The sequence below is a fragment of the Tupaia chinensis genome, unplaced genomic scaffold (genome assembly GCF_000334495.1).
Source record: "Tupaia chinensis unplaced genomic scaffold, TupChi_1.0 Scaffold000416_1, whole genome shotgun sequence".
Classification (NCBI taxonomy): Eukaryota; Metazoa; Chordata; class Mammalia; order Scandentia; family Tupaiidae; genus Tupaia; species Tupaia belangeri.
The window spans coordinates 1,932,973-1,945,204 of NW_006159921.1; the positions used below are offsets into that span (position 1 = coordinate 1,932,973).

General features: G+C 39.9%; 1 protein-coding gene and 1 pseudogene across 1 annotated transcript in view; one reads left to right on the plus strand and one right to left on the minus strand.

Moving 5' to 3' along the window:
* SKA2 (spindle and kinetochore associated complex subunit 2) overlaps positions 1-12,232 on the plus strand; it is a 1,094,818-nt gene that overhangs the window by 1,047,996 nt on the left and 34,590 nt on the right. The window lies entirely within an intron of this gene.
* Positions 9,990-11,672, minus strand: LOC102482693 (eukaryotic peptide chain release factor GTP-binding subunit ERF3A pseudogene; annotated as a pseudogene).

Sequence of the window (12,232 nt, forward strand, 5' to 3'; positions counted from 1 at the left end):
CCTCCATTCTCCGCGCGAGATCTTGTTCAAACATGCACACGCACTCAGCATGAGTTTAAGCCACCGGGTCTGGGATTTGAACCATGGTGGACTACATGGGAGTCCGGCGACATAGCCATTATGCTGGTCCCTTTTTTTTTTTTTCTTGAGACAATATCTTTGACTGCCTATATTAAAAAAATTTTTACTGTGTTTCTGAATTTATTAATTTGTCCTTTTCTGAATCTGTAAACAGACTGTATCTTTGTAACTCAAAGCTAGCATTATAATGGGTGAAAGTCTTCATTATCAATTTAAATGAGATAAATGACAGTCTTAATATATATAACAAAGTGGTTCAGATTTCTTTCTTTCTTTAATTGCCAGAGGTTGAAATTTGAACCTGCCAACCATGTGGGATCCAGTTCTCTCGATCATCAGTCCACGGGGCTGGTCCTCCATGAGTAATTTGACAAAAGGTAGAATACAAGAGGACTTCAAAATGTTTGTGGACAACTGGAATTAAAAGATAAAAATAAGAAATATAAACTTTCTTTCTTTTTTTTTGGAGAGGTTTTTGCTATAGGGCGCGTGCACTTGCCAGACAGACAGAGAGAGACAGAGAGACAGAAAGCGAGAAATCATACCCCAGGGGGGATGGCCATGCTGCAATCCCTTCTCCTCCATTCTCCTCTCAGGATCTTGGGCACACACGCACACGTGCCTGGCGTGAGTTTTAAACCACCGGGTCCGGGACGCGAACCGTGGTTGACTATGTGGGAGTCCAGCGACATAGCCATTACGCTAACTGCTGGTCCCTAAACTTTATTTCTTAACATAAGCTTTATTAATTTAAAGAAACTTTTTAAAGAAAGAAACGATACCAGTAATTTGGTCTATCCCTAAAGAACTGAGGATCCTGGAAATCTGACCATGTCAATGTAGTCTTTATCACATTAGTAACTGAAGAAAAATGGGTATGCTTCAAATATATATTTTTTAAGATTAGGAAACAAAAGTCAGAAGGAGTCGAATCAGGACTGCAAGGTACGGAACCTAGATTTCCCAATGAACCTCTCCCAAAAATACCCTTGGTGGGCTGAGAGAAAGGAGCAGAAGCACTGGTGGTGGAGGACATTCTGTGAAGCTTGTCCACGTGCTTTTCTACTAAACTTTTGGATGATTTTCTCAAATTGCGATGTGCATGAATTAATAATTTCTTGGTTTCCATAAAATAAATAAGCAACATTTCTTTAAAACATCCCACTAAGAAGATTTTTGCTCTTGACTGGATCACTTCAACTTCTTGGTAGCCACTGCTCGGATTGTGCAATCTTCAGGACTGTACTGGTAACTCCTGTTAAAATTCTTTGAACAGGGACCAGCAGGTAGCATAGTGGTTAAAGCGCTGGACACTCCCACATGGCCGACCATGGTTCAAGTCCTGGACCTGGTGGCTTTCTAACTCACTTTCTCTTCCTCTCTTTCTCTGTGTGTCTCTCTTTGACCAAATTAAAATAAATGAGTGAATAAATAAAATTAAATAATTTGTTTAAAAAAATTCTTTGAACAAATGATTCCGAATCTCGATCCCATTTGTTTAAAATTTCCACTAAAAGTTCACCTCTTGTGTGCAGTTGATCTGGGTGGGATAATTCTGGCACCCACCAAGAAGAAAGTCTGTTCAACTTTAATTTTTCAGTCAGAATCATGTAAGCTGAACCAACTGAGATGTCTATGGTGTGGGCTATCGTTTCTGCTGTCGAGCATCAGTCTTCTTCAATTAGAACACAAACAATATTAATTTTTTCCTTGCAAATGGATGTGGATGGTCTGTTGCTGCAGGCATTGTCTTTCACATCATATCATCGTCCCTTCTTTATTTTATTTATTTATTTTGTTGTTATACTTTGCGTGCGCTCGCCAGAAAGACAGAGAGACAGAGAGACAGAAAGTGAGAAATCACCCCCCAGGGGGGATGGCCACGTTGCAATCCCTTCTCCTCCATTCTCCTCTCGGGATCTTGGGCACACATGCACACGCGCCCGGTGTGAGTTTTAAGCTACCGGGTCTGGGACGCAAACTGCAGTTGACCACAGGGGGGTCCAGTGACATAGCCATTACACTAACTGCTGGTCCCCATCATACCTTCTTGAAATGAGTTATCCATTTGTAAACTTCTGATTTATTTGGCGCATTGCCCCCATAAACTTTTTGAAAAGCATCAATGATTTCACCATTCTTCCACCCAAGCTTTACCATAAATTTGATGTTTATTCTTGCTTCAATTTTAGTAGAATTCATGTTGCCCTACTAGGGAGTCTTTTCAAACTGATGTCTTATCCTTCTTAATGCTTCAAACTAGAACCAGAAACAGAACATTCAACAGATAGCTGATCAAGGCCTTTTAAAGCTGGAACCTCTTGGTTCATCTACCCACAAAATTAGTCTTATTCTTTTTGACAGTTCTGCGATTCCTCCAACCTTCACAAGGTGCTGACCTAAGTGGAACGGTGGAAAGGTGCTATACTAGAAAAAATACACCTGAGAAAGACTCCCCTCTCTTCTCACCAGAAACATAAACTATGATAGAGCTGCGGCCGCCACTGCTGTTTTAGCCATATTCAAACTTAAGAATATTGCTAAGTTCCCTTCTCCCACCTCTCTTTCCTCTCTTCCATCCTATTATCCAATTTTAATTATACAATTTTCTTAGTTGGTATAGTAATATTAACTAATTAATTTATTCTTTATGGGACCAGCAGGCGGTGTGGTGGTTAAGGGCACTGGACTCTCACAAATAATTCTTTTTTTTTTTTTCTGAGAGGTTTTCGCTATAGGGCGCGTGCGCTTGCCAGACAGACAGAGAGAGACATAGAGACAGAAAGCGAGAAATCACCCCCAGGGGGGATGGTCACGACGCAATCCCTTCTCCTCCATTCTCCTCTCAGGATCTTGGGCATGCATGCACACGCGCCCAGCGTGAGTTTTAAGCCACCGGGTCCAGGACGCGAACCGCGGTCGACTACGTGGGAGTCCAGCGACATAGCCATTACGCTAACTGCTGGTTCCCTCATTTTTTTTTGATAGACTAAAGTTTTTGCCTGTATTTTCTTCAAAAGAACTGAATGACAACATATTCTATAAATTCTTGCATTTTTAAAAGAATTTTTTCATTTAACTTTATTTATTTTTTATGTTATTTATTTGAATTTGGCAAGAGAGGGACAGACTGAGAGAGCAAGAGAGAGAGAGGGGAAAAGTGAAAAAGTAAGCTGGCAGGTCCAGGATTCCAACTGCAGTCGGCCACGAGGGAGTCCAGCACCCCTTAACCACCATGCCACTTGCTGGTCCCATTCTTGCATATTTTTAAAATAATTCTTTTTATTTATTATTATTATTATTTTAATTTGACCAGAGAGAGAGAGAGAAAATGCAAGCCTTAGGGCCAGGACTTGAACAAGATTTGGCCATGTGAGAATCCAACGCCTCAATCACCACGCCATCTGTCGGCCCAACATTCTTGCATATTTTAAAATATGTTTACTTTATATTTGAATGGCAGTTTGTCTGGATGTGAGTATAGCATAAAATTTGCTCTCTTCCTGAGGACTGTATAGACATTCCTCATTGTCTTACAAAATTAAACGCTGTTCTGGAAAAGACGAAAGCCAGTCAGGATTTTGTCTTTACAGGTGGGTTGATTCTTTCTCCTAAAATCATAAAGGTCTGTCATTATCTTGGAGTCCTCTGACTATCTCAGAATTTCTTTCATTTTTTTAAATTCATTTGCACCAAATTTCCCTGGGATGTTTTTTGGGAAAATAACAGTGGTGCCAGTAGCCTAGTCTTCTATTATCTCTAAATCCCCATATCAAGACAGCAACAATGTCAATATCCTAGATATGATCTCACACACTAATTTTACAAAATATTACCAGTTTCATATGTTCTCTATTGCTTGATAACTGAATACTGGAAGCCGGGTGATTTATAAGAACAGAGATTTATTTAGTTCATGATTGTAAAGGTCCAAGGTCAAGGGACCACATCTTCTGTGGGTCTTCTTGCTGGTGGATAACATGCAAAGGCGAGACAGAGCAAGAGCAATCATGTCTGTGTCCATGTGTCTGTGTAATTCCTTATTCTCTTTATAAACCCACCAGGATTTAATCATGGGGCCACACTCTGATTATCATAATCTTAATCACCTCCCAAAATCACTGCCTTTCAACACCATAGTCAGATGAAGTTTTCACCTTTTTTTTTTTAGAATTATTTATTTAATTTTATTTATTCATTCATTTAATTTGACCAGCGAGAGACACATACAGACAAGGACAGTGAGAAAGCAAGCCACCAGGTCCCAGACACAAACTGTGGTTGGCCATGAGGGAGTGTCTAGTGCCTTAACCACCACGCCAACTGCTGGCCCCAAGTTTTCACCTTTCTAATATCATTACAACCGTAACTAAATATCAACACATTAATTTGGGGGAAACACATTCAAACCATAGCAGTTACCAGTTGAAAAAAAATAGGCAAAATATATAATAGAGCTCTCTTTATTATTTCTAACAACAGCATGTCAATCTACAATTATTCAATGAAAATTTCAGTTGACAAAAACCAAAAACACTGGACCAGAGTTCAGATGACATGTGCACAGGAGTCAGCTCTATTACCAATCAACTCTATGTCCTTTGGAGAGTCACTTAACCTTTTCTTGGCCAGCAGGTAGTATAGTGGTTAAGGTGCTGGACTCCCACATGGTTGACTGCTGTTTGAGTCCCAGACCTGGTGGCTTGAAAGTCATGTTGGACACATGCTCATGAGTGCCCAAAAATCCTGAGAAGAGAATGGAAGAGAAGAGGTTGTGGCATGGCCAGAATGGGGCCCATGGGGGCGGGGGGTGAGTTCTCACTTTCTGCCTCTGTCTCTCCACTGAGTGCATGCACTCTATAGCAAAAATCCCTCTCCAAAACAAACAAACGAACAAAAACCCCTCAAGAATAAAAGAATTAAGCTACAGGGAAAAAAAGAGAAATAGATGGTAAACTTTAAATCCATGGGCAACACTGGCAATAAAACTAACAAAGTACCCCCAAGGACCCCAACAAGCAAGTGAGGAAAATCCATGCATAAAATGCTACTCTGTATAAGCATCTATAAAGGCCTAGGCAGACAAAATGCAATGGGGTGTCTGACAGACTGAATAAGAAGAAAATAAAAAATAAGCACCAGGTAAATATGTGATTGAATGTATAAAAAAATTTGAAATGAAAAAAAGACCAAAAAAAAACCCACCTGAAACCATAAGTGGTTCTTTCAAATTCAATATACAGAGTGAATGTGAAAAGCCTGGGTTTAACTCCGAAGGGACTTGGAACAGCCGTAGTCACAGGAACTCTCAAAACTGAAAAGTCAGATCCTCCTTCCAACACGAATCCCACACTGAAAAGAAACTGCTGGGTGAGAGATCAAAATTGATCAGGTGAAGACAACTGAGATAAAGAAACTAGAAGGTGTGGATAAAATAGTGCAAAACCAGTACATCTCAGAAAGCAAGTCACCGTATTTATCTATACTACACAAAAACAACAGAAGAGAGATGTGTGAATCATGTCCCCTGTGAGAAATTCAGGGCTTGAAGGTGGGGTGTCTTGAAGGATTGAGAAAAGAGGTGAGGAAAAGGTTAAAGCAGGTGGGCTAAAGCTCTCTTGGAGCAGAGGCAAAACAGCACCAGAGCAGAGCCCGTTTATTGCAAATTAAACCGGATAAGCAGTGGGTGAGTTAGCTATAAAGAATAGTGTACAATATACATGACATTCTTTGTAGGTTATATTCCTGGTACAAGGTCGATAAGTAATCATTGACTCAGTAATTAAATAACATCTTGTTTTGCAGAATGTCGTCTAACATCTTGAGACACAGCCCATGCCTGGAGCTCCATCCCGGAATGGGATTACTTCAACTCTCTTCTGTATTCGTCCCTTTTGGCTATCTCTCAGGCCTGGGCATCCAATTTCTCTCTTATTACAAATAAAAACTAAAATCTGAAAACTCTGGGAAGTAAATGACAGCAGACAGTTTGTGAAGAGGAGTAAAAACTTGAATAATAATCAATATGCTGGTTAGTTCCTTGATTTTTTTTTTTTTTTTTTTTTGCATCCATTGCTACTGGTTGAAACCTTGGAGTGGGCAGAGGGAAGAATCTTTCATTGTACTTTTCTCTGTTTACTTTCACTACTTTTCCCCAAAAACAGAACCATACATGGGAAGCTAAGACCTCGGTTTGGTGGCCAGAGCACCAGGAAAAGGGGCTGGTAGAAGACAGAATCATGTGTGGGACCAGCAGATGGTATAATGGTTATATCACTGGACTTCCACGAAGTCAACCACGGTTTGAAACCCAGACCTGGAGGCTTAAAACTCATGCCAGGCGTATATATGTGTGTGCCCAAACTCCTGAGAGGAAAATGGAGAAGAAGGGATTGTGGTGTGGCCATCCCCCCTGGGGGGTGATTTCTTGCTTTCTTTCTCTCTGTCTGGTGAGCACATGCACCCTATAGCAAAAATCTCTAAACAAAACAAAACAAACTCACACCAGGCTCATAAGGAGAGGAGAATGGAGAAGAGATTGCAGCATTCTACCATGGGATGATTTCTGGCTTTCTATCTCCTATCTCTCTGTCTCACTCTCTCTCTTCAGTGAGCTCACATGTCCAAAACAAAAAAAAAAAAGAAAAGAAAAAAAAGCAGCAGCCCTACCATGTGGAGGTAATCCTAGAGAGAAGGCACCTGAAGAAAGGGATTATTAAATCTATGCATGGGTAGAACGGACTTGCAGCAATATAGCAAAGGCTTTGGGAATTGAGGTAGGTCCCAGACTGACTCCTAGGTGGTACACCCATGGCACATACCTTAATGGCACTGCAAAGGCTTTAAAAAGTCTTCTGGTATCACACCAACACCTCACACAGGTAGGTAATGCTTTAACAACATTAATGACAGCTGAAAGAAACAAATTCTACATTCTCAAGGGTGTTATACGAATCAGTCTCATATTATATAATATTCCCTGGATGCAATCCAAAATTATTCAACATTAAAAATAAATAAATAATAACTTCAGGGGCCAGTAGGTAGTGTGGTGGTTGAAGTGCTGAACTCTCGTGTGGCTGACCATGGTTCAAGTCCTGGACCTGGCAGCCCGAAAATCACAATGAAATAGATAAATTAATGTTAAAAATAAAAAAGAAAAGAAAAGAAAAAAAAAGAAAACCTCAATAACTTGCAAGAAAAAAAGACAATCAACAAACACCAATCCTGATATGATGTCAATGTTAAAGTCATAAAAGACTTAACAGTAACTATCATAACTATGATCTGTGTGGTAAACACTCAAAATGCATGAAAAGTTAGTAGTTCTCAGCAAAGAAATGAAAGCTATATAAAACTAGATGGATTTTAGAGCTGAAAGATGCAAGAATGAGGGACTAGGAGATGGTGTAACGGTTACGTTGCTGGACTCCCACGTAGTTGACCGTGGTTCAAGTCCCAGACCCAGTGGCTTAAAACCCATGCCAGGTGCACATGAATGCATGCCCAGACTCCTGAGAGGAGAGCGGAGAAGAAATTGTGGCATGGTCATCCCCCCAGGGTGCGATTTTTCGCTTTCTGTCTCCCTCTCTGGCAAGTGTGCATGCCCTATACCAAGAAATCTCTCAAAAAAACATTCAATAATGAAAATAAAAAATTCAGCAAAGGTAACAATAGCACAGTGGAAATGAAAGAGGGAAGAATCAGTAAACATGAAGACAGATCAATAAAATTACTCAATCTGAAAAAGAAGAGAAAAAAAATTATAACCAGGGATTAGTTCATTCATGGTTGGAGTTTGCCTAGGAAATGGTTCTTCCAGACCTTCATTATCTGGATTTACCACTTTCCCACCTCTCCAGGGTCTCTATTCTATGTGTGCATGTACATGTGTTTTCTCTTCCCTCTTCTCCTTTCAGTGTCACTCTTATGCTAGAGTAAATGGGAGTTAATGACAGCTTAAGAGCTCTGTGGTCTCTCACCTTACCTGGGCAATTGGTGTGGATTATTTTTCCTAAACTAAATACTCAGTGAGGCCCACTGGTGGCATGGTGGTTGGGGCAGTTTGGTCCCATATGGCTGACTGCCTGGTTCTAGTCTCAGACTAGCAGCTTGAAAAAAACACACCAGGTGAATGTGCATGTGTGTCCAAAACCCTAAAGAAGAAAGAAATGGGGGAGGAAAAATTGCAGCATAACCATTCCCCTTGGGGAGTGTGTGGGAGGTGCTTTCTCAGTTTCCCTCTCTCTTTTCTTTCTCTCTCGTCAGTGCGCATGCTCTCTGGAAAATTATATTTTTAAAATTATATTTAAAAAAAGATTCAGCTTTCCCCAACTTTAACCTTGAGGCTATTACACAGATTCTAAAGTTTTTACATCTGCCTTTGGTAAGTGCCTTTTCTGTGTCTTTGCCATACATTTGTGCATGTGTGATTTATTTTCTCTTTATAAATATTAATTTTATTTAGCTGATTTTGTATTCAAAATTTGTATCTTTTAAATTTATTTTTATACATTCAATTGCTATACATTATTTAGCTTGTATAGAGAATTTACCCAACATAAAATACACCTCAGACCAGTCCAATTGAAAATATTATACACATCATCATCAACAGGTAATAAACCATTTCTGTGTCCCACAAATGCCTTACCTCTCTTTCTCCCTAATTACCTTTACACTATTCCCCTTTTCCACCTTCCTTCCACACTATCTCCAGTGTCCATAACTATTTTCCATGCTTCTATATCCTCTGATCTTTCAGTCTCTACCACAGAGTGTGAACAGGCAGTATATGTTAAATGGAGACATACAATATCTCTCTTTCATAGCCTGACTTCCTTCACTCAGCAATAAATCTTTCATATTTTTCCATGTTCTATCAAATGCCAGGGTCCTGTTGTTTTTTATGGCTGAATAGTATTCCATGGAGTATATGTGTCATGCCTTTTCAATCCATTCGTCTGTTTGTGGACATTTGGACTGGTTCCATGTCTTAGCAATCATGAATAAAGCCACAATAAATATAGAATTGCAAGCACTTTTCTGGCTGAGCATTCTATCTTTTTGGGGTAGATACTCAGTAGTAGAATTGCTGGATCATATGGTAGTTCTATTTGCAGGTCTTTGAGGAACCTCCATATTGTTCTCCATAATGGCTGGACCAATTTACATTCCCAACAGTGTAAGGGAGTTCCCCTTTCACCACATTCTGAGCAGCACTTATCATTTTTTGATTTTTTTTAACCTTCATCATTCTAACCAGGGTTAGGTGGTATCTTATTGTGGTTTTGATCTGCATTTCCTTTATGATTAGGGATGGTGAGCATTTTTTCATATGCCTTCCCCCCCCCCTTTAAATTTTATTTTATTTTATTTTTTACAATTAAAGTATGAATTTATTTTGATACAAAAACTTTTTGAAATTCATACATAGTTTTCCCATTGCACATATTTCCATGAGCATCATCACAGCATACAAAATGTGATTTCCCATCCAGAATATACTGCATAGTGGCTTAATCATGCATGTTATCATCAATAATTTTCTATTTCTAGTTTCATATATATACATGTATGTATATGTATTTTTCCCCTATTTCTTTTTTGGGGGGGTTTAAATTGAATATTTTATCAACATGGTAGTTGTCTTTTTAACATGTGCACATACACTCACACACTCAGAATTCTCTGCCTGGGGGAAATAGACACAATATGCCTAAGGGGAAAATGAAAAATAAAAAATTTCCTGTAGATTTTCATTATTGTAGGCAGCTATGTCCACATCACTTATAAAGCTATTGCCAAGTCTGTCCAAGAAAGCAGAGTTTGAAAGGGTAGGGCAATCTTGGGAAAAATTCAACAGTGGCATAGCAGAGCTCTCAGTATGAGAAAGCTGACATAATGTGGGACTTTTGCTGTGAATTTTCTTTTTGCAAAATATGGGGAGAGTTATCAGTGGGCAGAAAATAAGAGAAGGCGGTGTGAAGTAGGCTTTGCAGTCAATTTTCCTCACAGTATTTTGTGCAGGGTCATCAAGAAAATGCTTAGTCCTTCTCAGGAACCAGTTTCAGAACTTTTCCAACTGCAATGGTCTTACCCTCATCTCTTAAGATAAAACCGAGGGAAATCTTTAAAAGTCTCAAGGCAGATGGTTCCTGCTGTCCTTAAACGAGCAACGCATACTTGATCTTGTTTCACAAATCGAGGTCGAGTCTTACTTTTTTCTCGTGAATTTTTGTCTACCAAGTAGATTAAGGCTGTTATTTTGACTTCCTCAATACAGGTGTGAATATGCAACGCCACATTATATCCTGGGCAGATGATGGATTTGTGCTCTATAATTACTATCTGGGCATCAAATGGGTGACCAGAATGACAAAGATTATTAGGATCCAAAATATGAATCCTGGAAGAATCTCTTCTTCTTCAATTCCTTTCAGTCTGATTTTGAGATTTTCACCTGGAGCTATAGAATCAGTTTCTACATCATCAGAAAGTATCCCAAGAACTTCCACATTGTGCTTGTTTGGCATCATCACAAGCTGCTGGCCTTTACTAATAGATCCCGATTCCAGCTTTCCTAGGACCACAGTTCCCATATCCTTGTACTTATCCACAATTGGCAACCTGATTGGTCCATCAACTGATCTATTGAAGTTTGGCAAATTATCCAGATATGGAATAAACGGTAATCCAATGTACCAGGGACAGAAATCTGATTGCTCTTTGAGATTTGCTCCAGTCAGTCCTGAACAGGGCATAAAGTTAATGTCCTTTTTGGGATTAAAGTCAACTTTTTTCAAAAATGGCATTAGTTTCTCTTTACATTCTTCATATCTCTCATTGCTCCAATTTACTGTTGGATCATCCATCTTATTAATAAGCACAATTAAGTGTTTTACACCTGCTGTCTTTGCCAACATTGCATGTTCTCTTGTCTGTCCTCCTTTTTCAAATCCAGTTTCAAACTCTTCTTTCCTAGCTGAGATTATCAGCACAGCCAAATCTGCTTGAGAGGCACCACCAACCATACTTGGGACAAAACTCTTCTGGCCAGGGGCATCTAGAATGGTGTAGTGCTTCTTTTCAGTTTCAAAATAGGCACGACCCACTTCCACTGTTTTACACTCGTCTCATTCTTCTTGATTTGTGTCTAATGCCGAAGACAAGTACCAAGTTTCTCTGTTTTTTTCTTTAGCTTCTCTTTCGTATTTCTCAAGTGTCCTTTTATCAACCATTCCAGTCAAATACATTATTTGTCCTCCAATGGTAGACTTGCCAGCATCTACATGTCCTATGAATACTACATTTGCATGTTCATTTTTGGGAGCACATGGAGGTGCAACCACAGATTTAGGTTTTGGTAATTCCTCTTCCTCTTCCATCATTTCTTGGGCACTTTCCTCTGGCGGCCTTCCATCTCCCAAGAAACCACCTCCTGGCTCTGCTTCACTTATTTCTTCTTTGTGTTCCCATGATTCTTCTGGGGACATTTCTGTCTCTCCATTTTCTACAACAGGTTCTGAAAGTTTCATGCTAACAGCTGAATTTAAACCTTCACACAACAATGACTATTCATCCTGAGAGGATTCCACAGGTGCTTCGCCTCAGTAGTTCTTGGCCCTCTCTCCCACCTGGTTTCTGGCTAAGAAGAACGGCGGAACTTTTACCCCTATTTCTGACCCTCTGCCATTTCCCACCCTCCTCCCACACTATCTCTGGTGTTTACAGTTGTTTGCTATTCCTTCCCCCCCACACACACACACACATATTTTATTGATCACTCAATTTCTTAAATAATCTACCTACTTTCAATAGCAAGTTCAGCTGGTAATTTTAAGAAAAGCAGTTTTAACTTTAATAAATCAAAGAAATGCTAAGGAACTTCGCTTAAAACTCAACCAGGAGGGGACCAGCAGTTAGCATAATGGCTATGTCGCTGGACTCCCACATAGTCGACCACAGTTCGAGTCCCGGACCTGGTGGTTTAAACTCACGCTGGGCACATGTGTGTGCGTGCCCAAGATCCTGAGAGGAGGATGGAGGAGAAGGGATTGTGGTGTGGCCATCCCCCCTGGGGGGTGATTTCTCGCTTTCTATCTCTCTGTCTCTCTCTGTCTGGCGAGCGCACATGCCCTATAGCAAAAAA